The following is a 7,873-nucleotide window of genomic DNA, read 5'->3' as shown; positions in this document are numbered from 1 at the left end:
ACACCAGAACATGAATGAAAGCACAATATTAACTCTTCACATTTGCACCTCACGCACTGAACCAAACAAAGATTTCTCTCTGACCAAGAAAGAAGAAGAACTGCAGATCAACAATTAAACTTCCATCAGAAGAGCAGCAACACTGTCTCAAGGTAAAAGTCTCTAAGTGATATTTTTGTGGGGTGTATGCCCAACTGTAACATTAGTAGCATTTTGTGATGACATTAAATTAATATTGAGCAGAACTGAGTTCAGCTTTCTGGTGCAGGTGCCATGAAAGTGTTTCATGTGGACTCTCCTTCCTCTCACTGCAAACAAACAATGAAATCAAACTAAAACTCTCAGACATAACGAGAAAACTCGAAAAAGCCAACAGAACAAAACCCAGCATGACAGCGTGGTGACAAACTGCAGGCTCATCAGCCAACAGCAACCTCTCAGAGCCTAGATCGCTGTTAAACACCTTCCCAGGAAGGTGTAGTAGAAAGTCATCATGATGGCTGTGCTGACTCCAAAGGAGTTGAGTTTCCTAAGGAGGTGTAGCCGTTGGTGGCACCTCCTGAGATTCTCCTCTGTGTTGGCAGAGAATTTCAGGAGGTTGTCAAAGATGGTTCCCAGGTATTTGTACTCCTCAGCTACCTCCACTGGCTTCCCGTGGATGGTGGTGGTGACTGAAGCAGCCAGATCCCTCTGCCTACTGGAGAAGGTCACCACCATCTCTTTGGTTTTGCTCACGTTCAGTTCAAGTTTGGAGCTGTCACACCACTCTACAAACTCCTGCAGAGTGGGCCCGTGGTGCTGTGAGGGCCTGACAGCAGTGACAGGAGAACTGAGTCGTCAGCATATTTCACCAGGTGACAGCTGGGCTGTGTGGATCTGCAGTCATCAGTGTAGAGGATGAAGAGCAGGGGGGAGAGCACACAGCCCTGGGGGGAGCCAGTGGAGGTGGAACAGAGACCGGAGAGAGTTGTTGACCCGAACTTTCTGAGTCCTGTTGGTCCAATATCCACAGGATCAGCTGATCATCCAGGTGAAATCAGGAGGAAAGTTTAGTGGCCAGGATGTGAGGCTGCAGAGTGATGAACGCTGATGAGAAATCAGCAAACAGATGTCTGGTGGAGGAGTCAGGGAGCTCCAGATGTTTGTGGATGGAGTCCAAGATGAAGATTTTTGCATCATCAACACCTCTGCGTGCACGGTAAGCAAACTGGAGTGGGTCCATCAGGGGGTCAGTTGCTCTTACGATGTGCTGTTTTATGATCTTCTCCATGGCTTTCATCACCAGGGAGGCGATGGAGGAGACTTTGGGTTGTTTCTTTTGGAGATGAGGATGACTGTGGAGTGTTTCCACAGCTGGGGGACGGTGTGACTGTTAACTGAGGGTTGAAATAGACTCCGAACACACTTCCTAGTTGCCCTGCACAGTGCCTCACAACTCGACTGCTGATGTTGTCAGGGCCGGGTGAGCTCCTCTCCCTGGTCCTCCTGAGGGCTCTCACCACGTCCTCCGTCCTGGAGGTGAGTGCAGAGCTGCCAGGTTTGAGTGGATCTGGACTCCTCAAGCTGGGTGATGTTGTCCGTCACAAAGCTGGTGTAGAAAGCGTTGAGGTCGTCAGGGAGGGAGGAGGGGTTGCTGCCCTCCACCTGGGTGGTTGGGTGTTGGGTGGTGACCGCAGTATTCACAGAGGCCATGGTTTTGAGGCCCTGCCAGGCTGAGTGGAGGTCCCCTGTGGTGAATTTTATTTCAACTGTGTTTTTATACTCCAGTTTAGCCGTTTTTATGGCCTCTTGACCTCTTGATGTGCCACTCGAGTCTTTTAAGTGATGTATGTGTAACACTAATTTTGCTAAGAGCTATTCAAATAAACTTTATTATTATTACCATTAATATGATGCTAAAGAGGACCTTTGGAGTATCTTGAGCTACCTGAGAACTTTATGTAGCTGTGAGCTTCATTTATGGAACTTTAAAGGACGTAAAAAAAAGTTTTAAAAAAGTAGAAGACAACAAACACAGCCTGCTGCCTGATTAACCTGCTGCAGCTGCTGCATCAGAACACCAACACTAAAGTTCGCCTTGCATGTGATGCAGAGATACTGGAAGCATGACAGCAGATGAGTGAGGCTGCAGACGCTGCAGAGGATGATTCAAACACAGGCTGTAGGTGTGGATGTCCTCATTCGCTGAGGGTCATGATGAAGTGATGCACTAATGAAGTGAGGGTGTGACGGGCGTAGGTATGTGACTGAACATGGAAGCTAATCAGTTAAGAGTTAGCGTGTTTGTAGGGGAGGAACGCATCTCTGTTCTTGCTTCGTGTCTCTGACCTGCAGACACTCCTCTGTAAGTGTCACAGCGAGGTGTGCAGGTGGATGCAGCTTCAGCTGCTCAGTCAAGCGGCGGATGAATCCTCCCACCTGCTGAGGCTCGCAGCGCGATGACATCCAACAACAGATTAAAGAGACGCTCATGAAAATCACATCACACAGATCCCTGTGCAGCTGCAACACTACAGTTATTAATTCATGTCATTCAGAGGCTCCGCTCGCTGATGCCGGCGGGTTCTGGGTAACGTAGCGGGTTTCAGCTCGGCGATGAGCAAACAAAGTGTTTGTGCAGAAGAATAAAAAGTGCGAGCGCTTCAAGCAGAGCACAGAGAGAACACGACAGCCAAGCACGTTTCTGCAGCAATAACCTCTAACAGGCTCATCATTCATTATGTTTCAAAGATCAAGAAACTTACACTTTTCTCCTGATTCAAATGCTATCAACTCGTTATCAGCTGGTCCTATCAGCTGGTCTCAGCTGGTCCTATCAGCTGGTCCTATCAGCTGGTCCTATCAGCTGGTCTCAGCTGGTCCAGTCCTGCTCTGAAAGCTCAGGTCCTCCACTCGTACAGTGAAACTTTAAAAAGTGATGAAAAAGCCGTGCTGATGTTCATGGATGCATTTTTCATCACATCTTCGAAACTAAAATATTTCAACAGAAAGACTTTTTTTGTCTGTAGAACACTTATCTGGGCCCGCGTTACCATGGTAACCAAGGAAACAGCTGTTCAAGGTAGCAGCTATGAACCCAAACTGATGTGTTTCTAGACTTCACTGAGTTTAATGCCAGATTTCACAAACACACACACTGACATCAGGTGTGATTCAACCACAAAGCCTTACAACCTCCAAATGGTGACTTTTAACCCTTTAAAAGTGGAAATATTAACTTCATGTATATGGACATATATGAGTACAGATGAGACCAGAAAGACGAGAAACTGGGGGAGTCCAAATTCATGGGCTGCATCCTCCTGAGGACGCATTTGTAGAGCGATTACGTCACAGCAACGTGACGAAGGCTGTCCAAATTCGTAGACTCCTCCGAATGCAGCCGACAAATGCGTCCTCCTTTTCCCCGAATTTGAAGGATGGGTCGGGTGTGTCCTTCGTGGCCTACCATATCCCAGAATTCATAGCGCGGCCCAGCCAAACTCCAGTTTCCAACAATGGCGGCCGCTACTAAGTTTTAAAATTACTCTTATTAATCTTTCTGGGTCACAAAATAAACTTTTAACACATTTTCAGGTGAGAAAGTAGCTGTGTAAACATCAAATATCTGCTCGGTTTATCAAGACACCGCATATTTGCAAAAGTGCTTCGATGTTTTCAGAGACGTCTTCTACCCACCAGCTCGACAGCTAGCCGGGAGCTCGAGGGTCACTGGAGCCGCAGAGAACGGCACAACTCCCGGCACATCATGTTCAGATCACCGCGGACTTTCGCTTCTCAGGTTAAACGTGATATATGAGTCACTTAGACAACCTAAAAATGTTATTGTTGGGCTTTTCTCAGTGTTTTATTTGTTCGTGAGTAAATCAGTTTGGCTGAGATTAAAGTTATTAGATTAGATTAAACGTTATTAATCCATCGGGTGATTTTCACACAGCTGAATAAACGTCAAACAGAAAGCTGATTAAACAGAAGTGTGAGACGGTCGAGAGTTTACCCCAGTGTCCTGTTATATTTTAGATATCGAGGAGCAGACGGCCGAGTTTATTAAACTCCACAGAGACAGCGGTGACACAGATCAGAAGGCGAGACCGTCCAATTTCACAGCCGTTTACTTCCAGCCTACCCGACCTTCTGAGGACCCGGCCACGTAGACTGCGAAGGCCGGGTCCTCAGGAGGATGCAGCCCATGAATTTGGACACGACTACTCTGCTGAGTTCAGAAAATCAGTGATGGAGGTGATGGGGATAAATAATCCATGAAGACGGCGATTTTAAACGCCAGGGAAGAGAAGAATCCCTGTGCTTTTATTTTGAAAGTCCTGTTAACCTGTTAACCACCAGTGGAGAAAAATACTTATAAGGCGGCACAGTACAGTACTTTTTTCCCCTTTATTTTGTCAATAAGCAAACAAACATGTTAACCTGAAGCTGAATGGCTGAGAGCAGCCGGAGCTCAGGGATCAGCGAGTGAACTCTGGGTTAGCGACTTTAATTGGACTGAATTGGAATGAATGGGCCACTTCGTGCTGTTCAATATTCAGTTGTTGTGATTCATGACTGCGGCACATTAAGCCGCATTCGGGGCAGGATGGAAAAACAGGACAGCTGCTCAGAGTTCATGCGTTTTTCACTGTTAGCTCTGTGTTCACACTGGTTAAACAGGCCCGATCAGCTCCATTCAGCGTGTTCCTGAGTTGTAGCAGTTTGTCTCCACCAGCAGCACAAAGCAAACAAACTGATGGCTGCTTACACGTCGACCGGATCAGTGTTAATGCGTTTCCTGAGAGTTGTGCAGCTTCACCGGCTCTGAATCGAAATGTTCTCGTGTTGAAGTTTAACACAAAGTGTCGATATCCATCCATCCATCCATTCGCTTCCGCTTATCCTTTTTTCAGGGTCGCGGGGGACGCTGGAGCCTATCCCAGCTGTCATAGGGCGAGAGGCGGGGTACACCCTGGACAGGTCGCCAGTCTGTCGCAGGGCCAACACACAGGGACAAACAACCATTCACACTCACATTCTCTCCCGCAGTCACACCTAGTGGCAATTTGGATTTTCCAATTGACCTACTGTAGCTATGTGTGTGTGTGTGTGTGTGTGTGTGTGTGTGTGTGTGTGTGTGTGTGACAGAATGCAGAAATCTAGCTTTTGAACATATTCCAACCCCCCAAAAAAGACAAATTATGGAATTTTCTGCAACTGAATATTTCATTAATTTTGGTTGGTCTTCCTTGAGTTTGGCCTCATTGGCTCAGTGGGCATTATAACCTACAACTCTTGCACCAATTTTGAACATAACAATGAAGCTGAAAAAATGTAGTTGTGCACCAACATCGCAATTCCATTACTTTTTATCCTGGCTTACCTTGGTGTGGTTTTCAGAGTGCTTCAGAAAGATGAGGAAATCTGTTTCTTGCACCCATCCTGATTTATTTCCACTACCAGTACTTCCTACTGGTCCATCTCTGACACAGAGGTCTGCATAATGTATGTGTGGGAACACAAACAGGCATTAACCGCATATACAAATGTGACCAGTGAACCTCTCTCTGCTGATGTCGTTCACAAACTTGTTTAATATAAGTTAAAGTAATAGTGTGGTAACATCTGCATTATTGTTACAACTGACCCAGACTCCTATAGCCATGAACTAGCTAACATTACAGCCAACGGCTAAAACATTAGCACTAAAGACCTACACAGAATATATCCCCATAGACATACAAATAACATAATTTAAGTTTGATGAGTTTAACTGCAAAGCAGATAATGCTATTAAACATTGAAATAAAGTAGAAAAACTTACTTTTTGCCATACAAATTACTTTTTTTCGTGTTAAATTGTCTGTGTTTGACGAAATGTGCTGATTTTTCACATGTGATAGCAGAACTGAATTGGGCATGCACAGGATGAGTCACATCATTTGAAACTTAGCCCTGATTGGAGAAATTGGAAGTGTTACAACTGACCCACGTTACAACTATCCCCGGTCTCCCCTACTGACCTTACTTTGAGTTTGATTCCATAAAAAGTGACAAAAACATTAGTGTCCGCTGTGCGTGGGAAGAAAACTTCTTTTTACAGCGAAAAACCCCTAAACTTCCAACAAGCACCGAGTAGCTACGACGTAATGGGAAACTCACAGAGAAACTCGCGGATTCTTCCACTGACCGCGGCACACCTGCACCAGGGTAAACCTCCGCCTACCCCACTCCTGCTTTACAGGTGAAAATAGAGCAAAAGGACCGCTGAGTCTTTGACTTTATTTATTTTCTGCTGTGTTTTACTTGCATCTATTTGAAAGACTGAGTGTAAACACACAAAATATTTTATTTTATGAGCTGGAATGTGCAGAAAATAGGTTTAAATGTTAAACTAATTTCTTCCAGTCAGAGAATGTTGCAGATAATTAAATGTTTGCTTGATGCATAAAGTTAAAAGATTAAAACTAATAAAACAAGTTTTAAAAAGAGACTTTTCCATTTGATTACATTTTGTATGATGGATTATGTAGAAAAAGTAGAATTGGGCTGAAAGATGTATCGCTTTATCACCTACTCAGGTTGTAAATCATGTTTTTAAAAAGTAACTAAGTAATTAATTACTTTTGAAAATAAGTAATCAGTAAAGTAACGGGATTACTTTTTTGGGGAAGTAATCAGTAATTAGTTACTGATTACTTTTTTCAAGTAACTTGACCAACACTGATGGCGACACAGGAGGATGTAGCTGCTCGCTGTCTGCTCAGCTTCACCTCAGCTAATCAGAATCCCTGAACTGGACCTTTGACCGTGTTTAGCTGTTGGAGCCGTTGGAAACATTTTTAATGACATTATCTCACCAGTAACAGGTAATATTGATTGTGTTAACGGACAGTCCAAGAAGTCTGAGCTCCGAGAGTGAAACTAATGATGTTACTGAGCAGTAAAGGCCAAAAGGCTAAAACTGAGAAGTCAAATCATTTGTCCGTCTTTCATCTATAGTCTTTGTTCTGTGCTGAAGGGGGGGGGGGGGGGGGGGGGGAAGGTAGTACAGAAGTACTACGGAGTACTTTACTACAGTACCTATGTGCCTCAGGGGGCGTTGCCATGGAGATGGCTCCATCCAGAGCAAATCTGAGTCTCTGTTGTTCTGTGACTGAAACACACAGCATCCTGTGATCAGCTGATTGTCAGCATAGTGACGGAGAGGAAGAGTGACTCACCGTCATCATCACCTGCTGTATAAATAACACAGTGCTGCGTGAAGCTGTGAAAAACTGCCTAAACGTGCTGCCACTGCAGAAGGACAAATGAAGGGGGCGGGGTTTCTCGGGGGGAGTGGCCCGCGACTCCTGTCCCACTGACACAAATACTCCCTGAGAACGTGGATTCATCTGCAAACAGCATCTGCTTCACACAAACACTTTCTTCTTGCAGTTAAAAAGTGACGATGCTATTCGTTATCAGCGTCGCAGTGCTCAGGTCAGGTCACTGCTGTCCAACATGGACTAAAGGATCGAGTCCAGCGCTCTACATAGTTCCACGTGTGTGAAAATATCTTCCAATAAAACACCCAGCTGTTCCTGCTCTCAGCACCACTGCAGACATGAGAATATGTGCAAAGTTTAACGTTTCTATCTCTGAAAAACCTGCTGTAATCATAAGAAAATAAGACTTTTTATTGAAATTACACTAATGTAGCGATTCATCGTGTGTTCTGTCAATGGAAGCTTATTGAACTTGGATTTCTTTACATTAAAATGAACAATACACACTTTGCTCTATTTTTTTGCCCTAAAAACATAAAACACAAAGCCTGTAAAAAAAAAAAGAAGAAGTTACATTTAGGGTAAAATTCAATTTTCTCTAAGCTCCACCCCCAAATTCC

At 44.6% G+C, this 7,873-nt stretch overlaps 1 pseudogene; it reads right to left on the bottom strand.

The window, feature by feature from the left end:
- Positions 1–444: 444 nt before the first annotated feature.
- LOC146623594 (uncharacterized) lies at positions 445–1,692 on the bottom strand (annotated as a pseudogene).
- Between the last annotated feature and the right edge of the window lie 6,181 nt (positions 1,693–7,873).

The sequence above is a fragment of the Diplotaxodon limnothrissa genome, linkage group LG11, assembly GCF_057381915.1.
Source record: "Diplotaxodon limnothrissa isolate DT_005_m linkage group LG11, D_limnothrissa_male_GT1.1, whole genome shotgun sequence".
NCBI classification, from domain to species: domain Eukaryota; kingdom Metazoa; phylum Chordata; class Actinopteri; order Cichliformes; family Cichlidae; genus Diplotaxodon; species Diplotaxodon limnothrissa.
Note: the sequence above shows the minus strand (reverse complement) of the source record. Positions and strands in the feature narration are given on the sequence as shown.